This window comes from Coptis chinensis, chromosome 8 (genome assembly GCF_015680905.1).
Source record: "Coptis chinensis isolate HL-2020 chromosome 8, ASM1568090v1, whole genome shotgun sequence".
Taxonomy (NCBI): Eukaryota; Viridiplantae; Streptophyta; class Magnoliopsida; order Ranunculales; family Ranunculaceae; genus Coptis; species Coptis chinensis.
In genome coordinates, this window is record NC_141463.1 from 11,247,906 (window position 1) to 11,261,750 (window position 13,845).

The following is a 13,845-nucleotide window of genomic DNA, read 5'->3' on the forward strand; positions in this document are numbered from 1 at the left end:
TGGATGGCTAAGTAAATGTTTGAGAAAGATTAGGGCTTTAATGCTTAGTAAGTAGTAAATACTAAATGCTAAATTGACAAAACTATCCTCTATTATATTTAAAATATTATTGCACTTGCTACAATTTTGAAATTTTCTCTAAATTTCATGAAAAACTGCATATCAATGTATCAAATGAATGAAATCGAAAAAAAAATGAAATTTTCGCAAAAAACCTTCAAAAACTTGCAAACAGAAAATGTATGGTCCGAAATGTTTTAGTGCCCACCGAAAATAAAAAATTTCATGAAATTTTCATGAAATTTTCCGAAAATTTAGTTCCTTGATTGCATATGCTTGACTTAACACTAGTCTTCTGTAGGGATGCCATTTTTTTTCCCGAAAAACCAAATTTTCCGAATTCCGATCCATTATTTTTTCGAATTTGGCAATATATTTGTGTTCCGATATCCAAAATTCCAATATCCTATTTTTCCGAAAAATAATTGGATCGGAATTGGATGTGTTTTCAAAATCCGATCCAATCCGATTTCCGATTAATTTCAAATTTTTAACATATAATGGTCTATTTCATATAGTTACTAAATTAAAACTGTAGATAGTTTACAAACCAATAAAAACCCTAGAGAAGTAGAACATTATCTCTCACAACTTCAAGAAATCAATATTGTCATTCTAGTACATGTCTCAATTTCTTCCATCTTCATATTTATTAAATTAATGCATTAACATGAAGAAAAAACTTGCTGAATGAACATGCTAAAAGGTCTAAGTTGTTTACTGATTTAATACATTTAATTTCAAAATAATTGCTAAATCAATCTAACATAATATAAGAGATTGATCTTAAGGTATTCTATTGTTAAGTGGTGGTTAAGATTTAATATGAGATAAGGTAATTTGTGACTGAGATCAAATATATTGCGTTGAGATATGTGTTTTAACAAAGTCGAATTTTAGAGTTTCAGTAGGAAACAAATCCTATTTATTTATGATCTAGATAACCAAATTATTAGGAAATAGTGCAACAAATAACTGAATTATTAGGAATTTATAATTCTTTACATGTCACATACCTGACTTGAACGGACCACAAGATTTAGTCTGAAATGCATGTATATTGTTTTTACTTTAGTAATTGAATGAAATTAAACGCCTCAAGGGGAATAGTGACGGGTAATTTCTAGTGAAACGAATGTATTAGATAAAAAATAGTTATCCTGAAGAGGATCCATATAATTTAAATTTCCGATTTACTTCAGTAAATTTTCGAAATTTCAAAAAAAAATTCCGATTTTCCAAACTTTCCGAATTAGGATAAAAAAATTGCCCCAAAAATAATTGGATCGGGATTTGGAATCCGAAAAAAATTGGACAGCACTTTATCCGATCCGAAGTCACCCCTCTTAAGTTATACGGTTTGTCTCCGTAGTGTGAAAGCCAAATAAAAGGTGAGCATGAGGAAGAGTTTGAAGAAAGAAAGAAAAGTTGGATGGGAGGACTTACCCGAAGACATCATGCTAATGATATTCAGTAAACTGGAGCGCAAGTGTTTGTTTCAAACCACTTATTCTGTTTGTCGATCATGGCGATCAATGTCTAGTCTTAAGCTGTTTTGTAGACGGAAAGATTGTCTCAGCTTAGCACGATTAAAAGATATAGGTAATGATGAAGGTTATCAATTGATGAAATTGCTGAAGATGCTTATTGATGGGTTGGATGACAAATTTGAACACATAACCCGTTTGGATTTCCCTGAACATCTCTATCTTTCAGACGATCATCTTTATTATGTTGCCCAAAGGTATCTTCGCTATCTCTAGTCTTTTATTTCATTTTAAGAATACATTTTTCTTTGCTTGTGTTAAATCTACAATTACACCAAAAAGCATGAGCGGAGGAACAATCTCAACACTCCACATCAGTAAAAACACACTTTATCTAATATAGGTGGGCGAAACATTTACATGGAAGTCATAAAAATATCCAATACTTACTCTCAGTAAAACAATTTGCTAGATAGACTCAAACACAAGACCTATTATAACCAAAGCTTTCATACCAAATTAAACTTCCGACTACTTAATACATCAAGCTTCCAGAGGGTAGAAGTTTATTGATTTCAAAGCAAGGAGGCTATACTTGAACAAGCTGCTAAATGGTTTTCATGCAAGTTCATGCTAAATCCGGATAGAAAGTCTCCAAGTATATTATAAGTTGGACATAAACTGATCAAGATTATTTTAATCCTCTTAATAAGGTTATCTATGATCAAAATTATATTATAAGTTGCACATAAACTGATAAATAGACATGACAATGTACTTTTACTGACCAAGTTAAAGTGCTAGGCAATTTGAGTCACCTTGGGGGACTAACGGGGAGATGAGGACACATGGAAAAATTAAAAGATTTGGCTAGAAACCTCCCATCCTTGCCTATTACCCAAAGGCAATCATTTCTATCGAGTCTCACTTAGCAACAACCGCCTCTACTTAGCAGAGGGTGGACAAACCTACAATATCCTGACCAAAATTTTCATTTTTTAACCACATGAATTTGCTAATAGGGCAACTTTTGAAAACTAATATGGCAGTCTCAAGAAGTCTTAGAAAAGTGGTCTCTCCTCTACGCATTTATCCTCCCAAAATGACTCTAGTCCCCTCTCCTAGTCCATACCTGATCTCACTCTGAAACCCTGCTAGGAGACCCATAAGGTCCCAAACTTAGACCACTGTAGTCTGTAGCAGCCTAGGTTGGTCTCGCAGAATCCAGATTTGACCACTTTTCTAGTTGCTTCCATAACATATCAAGCTCCTCCCTAAATCCCTCGAGCCACTTGCCCATTAAGGCCAAGTTAAACTCTTGGATCTTCTGTAACCCAACCTCAGCCCCCCATTTCTCTTAGATAAACATACAATTGTCCTGTTAATTAGATGGTACCTAATGGTTCTGCTTGGTTCATCCCACAAAAAATTGCGAATGATCCTTTCAACCCTTTTGACCACTCTTTTATGCATATGGAAAAGAGACAAAACACACTGGAAAGCTAGATAAAGGACTCTTATTAAAAATCACTTTCGCCCTCTCGAAAGGTAACGACCTTGTCACCCTTCCAACTTCCAATGACAGGTCCTCACATAGCAGACCTATAAGGTGCACCAAGTTGAAGCCCCAAATAACCCGAGGGTTAGGATCCGGCACTACACCCAATTGCTCCGGTCATCTTGTTAATATTGCTCGTGTCAACGACCTTTTGCGCTTTTGACATTGGATGAAGGTGGTTGTAGAGGTTTAATTTTTCAACCGCCAACCGGTTGTAGAGGAGCTGGGGTCAATGATAATCTACCACTCACATATAACTGATGTGGACTTGACAGTTGTCAAACCACTCAAACCCATTTTTGGTAGGAGCAAAATGAAATGACTCCCTATAAGCACTGATGTTTTTTACTTTGGCTCCTCAAAGTGTGGCACAAACCTCTGTGTACTCGACAAAAATGTCTTCAACATCTTTGATATGTAGAATTTAGTACTTAGGGCACCAACAGACCAGGTTTACTGAAGAATGTAATTTGAGTTCATTGATAAAAAAGAGAAAGAGAAAGAGCTGATGCAATGACTAGAACTGGAAGTGGCAGAAGACGGAGTTTTGCGGTGGTAGCTCTTCCGATGGTGTTGAGGTGAGTTTGACGGAGCGTGGAGGCAAAGGGGTGTTTCAGTGTTCCACTTCTCTAAAAGGAGCAAGATGGCTTGGCAGTTTCCTCTGTCAATGCTCTCTGGAATCACCAAACAAAGGAACTCCAGTTTCTTTTTTGGGATGGTCATATAAAAATGATTGGGTCAGTGTGTACTAACAGAAGGGGTGACTTCATAAAGTTGTTGATGATTCCCAGAGTCAGGCAAGGTAGACTTAAAACCTTATGCTTTCCTGCCGGGGTAGATAGAGAGGGTTGGGCTGAAGTGGGAGCGACATTAACAAAGTTGTTGGAACCCACCGACCCGCACCAAAACGCCAGACCACATATTGAAGGAAGGGTTTCAAACCCTATTTAGTACAAACACAGAATGATCAAGCTGCAATGGAGGTTACTAGCGGTGCAAACCGAGCCTGGAAAACTGTACGACCTACCATAAGGATAAGATCTAACTGAATGGTGTTGAATGCCTCTTGGTGGTCCTCTACTGTGTTGTGTAAATCGTCAAGAGGCATCCCTGACTGGAGATGGGTAGAACAGAATCTTATGGATGTGTGCAAACCGGCAAATTTTAAAACTGCGGAAGGGGGAGAAGCAATTGCTTTCTTTAACACTGAACAGGGAGCGGAGAGATTAGCTAAGATGCCACCACTGGAGTTCTGGGGTCGTGAAATTCAGTTTAGTAGATGGAACCTTGAGGTGGGATCAATCCCCAATGCTGTCTTGCTAGCAAAGGAGGCGAACATTAAATTCTTTGGAGTTCCCCTACACTTGAGAAATTGTGGAATAGCTGAATTATTGGCCAAGGAGTGCGGTCAGATGGTGAAAATAGACGAAGAATTTCTCAACTGGTGTAGCTCTTGTATAAGGGTGAAAGTTCAAGTGAAGGAATTTGGTAGTGTCCCTCGCATTCTTAACATGGAGGAGAGGGGGTACGTGTTTCCTATTTGGGTGGTGATTGAGCTCAGTGGCGGTGAAGAAAGGCCATTTCCCAGTGGGGAAGAAGAACTGTACGGAGAGGATGACCAGAATAGGATCGGTGAGATGGCAGTTTCCAGGATTGAGGGCGGACAGGTGGACCAAAGAATACCTCTGGAGTCCTGATCGGGTCCAAGCCACCATGCGGTCTCACCTGTATGTTCTAGCAATCACGTGGATTCATCAGTACGTCATGACAATCACGTGGATTCACCAGGCTCACAAGAGAGACGAGGGGGAATTTCCTTGAGTTCAAATTTTGAATTTGTTTGTGATGGGAATGTTATTCCCACACCATATAACACTAGAGATGGGTAGCGTGACCCTATGCTTCTGACAGATGTCGCTCATATGGTAGATGGACAGAGAGAAATTTTAGAAAGTGGGAGTACTAGTTCGATTCTTGTGTTGGACATAGCACAAACTATCAATGATGGGCCAGAGGGACCAGTTACGAATGCGGTTGTGAGTGGCTAGGCCAATGGGGCTCGAAGAAGGGTGCATAATCCACCCAGTAGAGTAGTCAATAGATATGCTGAGTGGGAACCTTTTCCTTGGTCCAATGGGTTTTTGAGGTGGAAAGGCCTTTGCAGGCCCAGCAAGAACAGAAAGAAGTCCAAGAAAGGGGGTCAAAGGCCAAGTAGAGGGGTGTCGGACCCAGGCCCACCAGTGGTGTTTGTAAATCAGATTTCTCAGCAACAGTTTAGCGAATTTTCTTTTGCTCCCCCACCGGCACACAAGAGGGAGTCACCACCTATGCAGTCTCATCCTTCCACTCCAGTGCTCGAAGTAGGAGAAACATCCCAGCCGGTGCTTCGTCCATTTTCGGATCTAAGGAGAGAACAAGAAGATCAAAATCAGGTTGATAGGGTCAACACTTCACAGGCTCACTCAATGGATGTCGGAGTTTTGGCGGGAAGATTATATAATTGCAAGAATTTGGAAGATATCAATGACCGGATAAAGGTTATGGTTGTCCCTATAGCTAGAAATTTGGGTATTTCTTCTCGAACAGGAAGAATGGGGTTGGAAAAACTTTTCGGTGAGTTAGCGAAGGAAAATTTTATGGAAGCGAACCAGTTGAGTGTGGAATCAAGCGTACGCAATGGGGTTCAGATAAGGGAAGTGGACGTTGATCATGTTGATTAAACTGATTTCTTGGAATGTAAGGGGTCTTGGTAATGTTGAAACTTGTAATAATGTGTGGAGGGTTATGAACGAAAGTAAACCTGTAGCTCTCCTTGTACAGGAAACAAAGTTGGGAATGGATTCAAATATAGTGCTTGGGAATCTGTGGAGACATCCGTGGAAGTATATTCACGTGCCTACTATTGGTTTATCAGGGGGCATTGTTATTGCTTGGGACTCAGATGTAATGGAAGTGTTGTAGTTCTCTACATGTAGATGAACTACACGGGGCATATTCTCTTTCTGTGGAATGTACTATGAAGTTGACTGGTTTTTCTTGGCTTTTGACAAGTGTGTACGGTCCTAATGACGACACTAACAGGTATCATTTCATGGAAGAACTCGAAGATGTAAGGGCGTGGTCTCAATTGCCGTGGTGTCTGGGTGGGGACTTTAACCTTGTCTGTTTTAGTCATGAAAGAGCTGGAGGATGTAGAATCACAAGGCCTATGCAATTGTTCAATGATTTTGTTACAAGGAACTGCTTAATTGATTTTCCTTTGAATAGTGCACTTTACATATGGTCTGATAGAAGAGGTCTTAGTCGCATTAGTCGCATTGATCGTTTTCTTGCATCCATTGAATGGGATAATCAGTTTTCGAATGCAAAGGAGTTTGCACAACCCAAGTTTATTTCAGATCATAGGGTGATAGTTCTGGACAGCTCTCACTCACAAAGAGGCCCTATTCCCTTCAGATTTGAGCTCATGTGGTTTAAAGACCCTACGTTGATTACTCTCATGGAGGAGTGGTGGCTGTCTTTTTCTTTTGAAGGCTCTCCAAGTTTTGTTTGGTGGTGCAAGATTAAAGAATTAAAGAACAAGTTGAAGGTGTGGAACAGGGATTGCTTTAGGAGAGTGGATCAACTTATAAAAAACAAATCGAAGGAAATAGATGAGTTGGATCATAAAGAGGAAGTATCATCTTTGTCATCAGATGAGGAGGTTCATAGAGCGAACCTTAGATGTGAACTACAAGTATTGATGAGAAAGGAAGAGATTTCTTGGCGGCAAAAATCTCGAACGAAGTACTTTAAAGAGGGGGAAAATAACACAAGTTTCTTCCATAAAACCGCCAATGCAAGAAACAAGATCAACAATATCAATAGCTTAATGATCGACGGCAGCAAGGTCAGCGACAAAGATTGTATTAGAGAGCACGTAGCCGAATACTATGAAGCTCTCTACTCGGAAGACCCATTAGTGAGACCGGACTTAGATGCACTGGAGTTTAATGTGTTATTAGAGGAACAAACAAGGGGGTTGGAAGCAGAAATCACTGAAGAAGAAGTGTTGACAGTTATTTCTAAACTAGGGGTGATAAAGCACCTGGGCCCGATGGTTATGGTTTTCAGATGTGTGTTTTCAAGAAGTGCTGGCATTTTCTGAAAGACAATATCATGGCGGTGGTTAAAGAATTTCAGGATCATGCAACTTTGGATAGAAGAAATAACACAACTTTTATCACACTAATACCTAAGAAGGTGGGCACCCTTTCACTCACGGATTTCAGACCGATAAACTTGGTGGGAGGTATCTATAAGGTAATTTCCAAGGTTCTTGCAACTAGGCTGTGTGTTGTACTAACATCTATTATTTCAATCCAACAAATCACTTTCATAGGTGGTAGACAAATCTTGGATGGGCCACTGATTGCAAATGAATGCATTGACACTAGGCTGAAGAACAAAGAGAATGGCATCCTATGTAAGGTTGATATTTCGAAAGCCTATGATCATGTAAACTGGTCTTTTCTGGATTACTTACTTAAAAGGATAGGGTTCAGCGAGAGATACCGGAATTGGATTCGTAGGTGCATTACTTCAACTTCTTTCTCTGCTCTAGTGGATGGCTCACCAACCGGATTTTTCAGAAATCAAAGGGGTTTGCGTCAAGGTGACCCAATCTCGCCATTCTTGTTCAATACAGTAATGGAAGCTCTCACCAAGATGGTTACGAAAGCAATGGTTTTGGGCTACATAAAAGGGTTCAAACCAGCAGTTAATGGTCCAGAGATAGCAGTGCTTCAGTTCGCCGATGATACTTTGTTCTTGATTGAAGCTTCAGTGCCGCAATTGCTTGTAGTCAAAGCTTTCCTTCTCATTTTTGAAGCAGTTTCTGGGCTGAAAACCAACATGTCAAAGACTTCGATATTCGAAGTGGGTAAGGTGGATAACATGAATTCGTTGGCACAAGTAATGGGCTGCTCTATTGGGATTTTACCCTGTCGGTACTTGGGGCTACCACTAGGGGCTAATTACAAGAATAGGTGGGTGTGGGAACCAGTTATTGAGAATGTACAAAGACGTCTAGGAGGATGGCGTAGTAGAATGCTATCTAAAGGTGCAATGTCCTTATTCACAATTCCAAAAAGCGTGGCTGAAGTGATTGAGCGATGGATTTGGGATTTCATATGGGGTTCTATAGAAAATTACAGGAAGTACCATCTTGTCCACTGGAAAGAGGTTTGTGCATTGAAGGAGAAAGGTGGTCTGGAGATCCGAAGTTTGGTAACAATGAATCAAGCTCTTAAAGGTCGTTGGTTATGGAGGTACTTAACAGAAGAGGGTTCCCTGTGGCGTGAAGTGATTATCGCGAAGTATGGATATGCTCAACATTGCTGGTGGCCTAATAGTGTAAACCAACCCTATGGATGTTGCCTGTGGAGAGGTATCTTTAGTGTCTTGCCCACTTTTTCATAAAAGGAATTCAGTTCAAAATGGGTAGTGGTAACAAATGCCTCTTTTGGTTGAATAATTGGGTCGGCGATAAGTCCTTGGCTGAACTTTTTCCTCATATTTACCAAGCATCTTGATCCGTGAGCATGCACAATTTGTAAACAATGAAATGGCGTGGAACTTGTTTCTAAGGAGAGGTAGCAACGATTGGGAGGTGCAGCAATATGCCGACTTGGCCATGCTTTTGGAAACATTGGTGATAACTGACTAGGAAGATAGGTGTTCGTGGCGCTCAACGAAGGACGGTATATTCTCGGTAAGCACTTTCTATGGTACACTAACTGCTAAAGGTAGAGACCAAGAATACCAACCCCTTGAAGGTGAAAATTTTCTTTTGGGAGGCCGTTTTGAGTTGCATTCTCACTGCTGATTACTTAGACATAGGGGAATTATAGTGTCTCCAATATGTACAATGTGTGACACTTTTGATGAGGATATTGGTCATCTTTTCCTACACTGCTCTTTTGCTTTAGTGGTGTGGGCAGAGTTGACGCAACCAAGGGTAATAGCTTTTCCACTTCTTGCTCAAGTTGAGTCGTTACAAGATTTTCTATCACTATGGCCTAGGAAAAGATACGGATGCTTTGGGGACAAGATATGGCATTTTTTACCGTATGCTACTATTTAGGTGTTGTGGCAAACAAGAAACAATCATATATTCAGGGGTAATTAGCAGTTCGGAGTACTGTGCTAGAGGTTAAAGGGTTACTGTGGCATTGGATGTCCACTACATATCAAAGAAGGAATTATAGGTTCAAAGACCTTGTTTTAGACTGGTCACATGTCTTAACAGGAGAGTGATGCTGGGGTCTTGGGAGGGTAGTTTTATTTTTTGTAAACAAGTGAGGTCCTCACTCACTGTTTTACGTTTTTGTTTTCTTTTGTATCTTTTGTGCTATGCACAACCCTCTTAATAAAGATCACTTGTCAAAAAAAAAAAAAAAAATGCATGGTTTGTATTTAGTTATACTTTGGTTCATGGACTAGACCCCTTGGAACAATACATTAGTGGAGTCTTTGTGAGTTTATCAGTGGGTAGCATACATAGTGGCACTGTGCTCTAATTTTGGTTTCTGTTTATTCATTGTTTTGACTCAATTGCTTTATGTATATTACAGGTTACCAAAGCTCCAGTGTCTCCATCTACCTTGCACCAACGATCTGATCACAACGGAAGGATTTTCAAGGGCAATCCAGTGTTGGAGGGAGGTGAGACAATTGTCTATATGTCCTAGAAATTTCATCCAAACTATTCGAGAGATTGCTATAAATTGCAAGAATCTGGAATTTCTGCGGATACACTCAACGGAGATGACATTGGATGCGAAAAAGAGTAAGGCTTTTGTACTAGATGAGGAAACCTCATTAGAAATAATCAATAATCTCCCCAAATTAAAGATTTTATACCTCAGTGGTTGTGTTGTCTACAAGTCGGGTTTAAAAAATATCATGCAGAAATGCACGTGTCTTGAGTCAATGGCCGTTGTGGATTGTGAACATGCTATGAGTCTTAAATATCCGTCAGGTGAAAAGGCTTGGTACTGCCTAAGAAAGCATACTACAAACAACAACGTTATTGAATGGTCCACAACGCTTTCTTACCAGCTTGATGGTAACTACCCGATGGCATCCATCCTCTACCACTTGTGGTGATGTGGAGGCGGATGAAGTACATACACTGGAGCGGTTAGATTTAAATTACCGTTCTGTACCATGAACTTTCACTGTTTTATCACTTTAGGCCATGAACTGTTTTTTTCAAATGATTTAGGCCATGAACTTTATTAAAAGTTTCACTTTGGGCCAAAGGTGTAGTTCCGTTAAAGGATATGCCTATGTGTACAAATGGATGCCTGTGTACTAACGGAAGTTGACGTGGTGATGACGTGGTGCCTATCTGATTAGCCACATAGGCACATTGTGTAACAGAATGGTAACAGTGGCCCAAAGTGAAACTTTCAATAAAGTTCGTCGCCTAAATCATTCAAAAAAAAAAAAAAATCATGGCCTAAAGCGAGCGATAAAAAGGTGAAAGTTCATGGGTACAGAACGGCAATTTTTTTTGGAGTGGTTAATTAGATAGCAAGTGCAATACCAGCATATGCAGGCAACAAGCATTCAACATGGTCAATTGCAGGTTGCTTGTTATTCTATTGAAGGGAGAATATTTGTTTAACAATGTATTATACGTGGCTCTTTTATTTATTCTTCTTTTTGACATTTATATTATTTGAAACAATTTTGATAAATTTAAAATAACTAAATAAGTAATCATCTATACATTTTTGAATGACATTATTAAATATGTCTTTTATTTCGCAATGCGTGATATTAATTTATGTTCAATTCCTTACTGTATATTCCCTGCTGTTCGTTTATGTAATCCTTTTGGCCTCTTCTCAGCTATTATCACTAGCAAGTCAGTTTGAGTGCTGTTTATCAACAAATCTGCCCTTTTCGTATATATAATTCATACTGCCATTTTTTCTTTTAATATACTTATGTGTATAAGAAAACACTGGTGGTCAATGCATGTATGAGAAATTGAGAACTGCTTATGGTGGAGTGTTTGAGCGCACTGGTTTCTCTTCCTTCCAGCCCACTCCTGACGAGGAGATTCCATTTATTGAGATTTCCAGGACTGCGTAGGTGAGTGCTGCATCTGAATCAGTTGGCTCCTCCTTATGCTGTTCCATCCCAACTTTAGTGGAATGTGCTTGGACGTCCTGGTTGTTAAGACTTTTTTGTTAGCTTGGTGCTTTTAGTATACCTTTCTAGGAGTATACTTTTCTACTTATCAGTTTAAGTTATAGTTGTCTTTATCTTTAGGGGTATTTAGTTTTTGGGCCACATTATAAATGCATAATTTGCAGTTGGTCACCAATTCTTCGTTTATTAGCAATTGGGCCAAAATTGACAGTGATCCGTCCATATTTTAAAAATTGACACATTTACCCTTACTCGTGTGCTGCACGTGATTGAGATGTTAAAGCCCAAAACGAAATTGAGATGTTAAAGCCCAACAATCTTAATGAGTGATGATGTCACATCATCTTCCTCACATTAGAGTAGGAACGAATATAAGCTTTAATGGGTTTTTAAACCCTTGATTCTATATGTCAAGTTCGGTTCTTCCTTTTCTTTTTGAGCATAGACGGGGGGATTTTTGGCATGATATTCAAGCATCCCTGGGTAGCGCTTCCTCTCTGAGGGAGTATAACCGGTTACTGGACTTTGAGAACAGAGACCTCCAGATCTGGGAGGGGAAACATGAGTGTTTCCGTCTTTTTAACGACTTCTTATCTCAGCATCCTCCCTTAGCCAACCGAGCACCATACAACCCGCAAGAAGCCTTATCTGACTTCTTGGACCAGCGTCGCGTCCAACTGGACTGGCTAGAGTTGGATGTGGGAAAGAGACAGACGGGAACTCCACTTTTTAGATCTAGTTAGGCAAAAGACCACAATTAGAAGAAACAGCAACAACAGCTTGATGTTTGGGTTTGGGTTTGGGTTTCCCTAGTTTCTTCCAAACCTTGATGTTGTTCATCAGTGTTCTGTTTGGGTTCTTTCTCATCTTCATTCTTCTCAGAAACAACAGCTTCTTTTTCATTTGAAATGGTCTCATTATCTTGATGAAATGAAGAAACATTGTTTGTAAAAACAGGTGTGGCTAAGTAAGTAGGATTGTCATCACCAGCCATGATAACAACAATCTTTTCTTCAAACACAGGACAAGCTTTGATTGAATCTTGGGCTTTCTCCAGATCTCTTTCTTCATTGTGAGATCCAACATATATAGCTGCTAAACCACCAAATAGATATAGTATTGGAGAATGCCATGGAGAGTGTGGCTGTTGTTGCATTGCAGTTAATGAAGGCGGTTCTACCGGTAGTGGTAATATTGGTGGTGGTTTCGGTGGTCATGGTGGTGGTGCTGGTGGTCAAGGTACTGCTGGAGATGGTGTTGGTGGTAGTGCTAATGGTGGAGGGTGTTTTAGTCATTATATAAAATTTGTTTATTTGACCAACGGTGAAGTGACGGTCAATACAAAGTCAACGCAGTCAACCGTCAATTTTGGCCCAATTGCTAATAAACGAACAATTGGTGACCAACTGCAAATTATGCATTTATAATGTGGCCCAAAAGCTAAATACCCCTTATCATATATATATATATAATAGCATTCCTTTTCAAGCTTTCGAAGGCTGTCCACATAAGCAAATCTTAAGTACCCTAGGGGATTAAGTACCCAGGGTTGTTTCGCAAAATCAGGACTAAATTTTATTCCTTCTAAGTTATTTATCTTACATTACCTATCTTTTAGTAAATAAACTCTAAAGTAGGAGATAAAATAAAAAACAAATATTTATTTTTATCCTTAGATCTATATTATAACTATACTCTCATAGAGACTCCAGTTTTTCTTAAACTCAGGACTAAATTTTATTTCTTCTAAATTACCTATCTTACATTATCTATATTTTAGGAAATAAACTCTAAAATAGGAGATAAAATAGGAAACAAATATTTATCTTTATCCTTAGATATATATTATAGCTATACCCTCATAGAGACTTAAGTTTTTCTTAAACTCTATTACTAAATATAAAAAAATATGATATAATTAAGGAAACAATCCCTGAGTTTCACAGACTCTCCAACTAAACCTAAACACTATAGCTAATTATGAAAAAAAATTAAATTGTTAAAAACAATAATTTCCACTGAAAACGATTTTCCTAAAACCCTTTCGATTTGATGCGCCATCCATTGTGTGATTTAGACATTTATTCAGTTAAGGATTCAAAAAATCACAATTACGACCATAATAATTACGACATATTCCAATTCCTTAGATATATATTACATTTATACCCTCACCAATCTATTTTTTTGAACACTCGCAGGGACTCCAGTTTTTTCTAAACTCTATTACTACTTATAAAAAAAATAGGATATAAATAAGAAAACAAACACATATAGAGTTTCAGAGAGTCTTTAACTTTTCCTAAACACTATAACTAATTACGAAAAAATAATCCCATCTAGAGTTTCACAGAGTTTCCAACTTTTCCTAAACAATATAACTAATTACGAAAAAAAATATGAGACAAAAAACTAAATTGCTAAAAACAATAGTTTCCACCGAAAACGATTTTCCTAAAACCCTTTCGATTTGATGCGCCATCTACAATGGGATTTAAACATTTATTCATAGTTAAGGATTCCAAAAATCACATT

The 13,845-nt window shown here is 38.7% G+C and overlaps 1 long non-coding RNA gene across 1 annotated transcript; it reads left to right on the forward strand.

Annotated features, from left to right (window-relative positions):
- The first annotated feature begins 1,343 nt into the window (after positions 1-1,343).
- Positions 1,344-10,923, forward strand: LOC147479936 (uncharacterized). Its single transcript, XR_015204840.1, has 2 exons — positions 1,344-1,804; positions 9,720-10,923. It is a non-coding gene; the product is annotated as an uncharacterized LOC147479936 (long non-coding RNA).
- Positions 10,924-13,845: the final 2,922 nt, after the last annotated feature.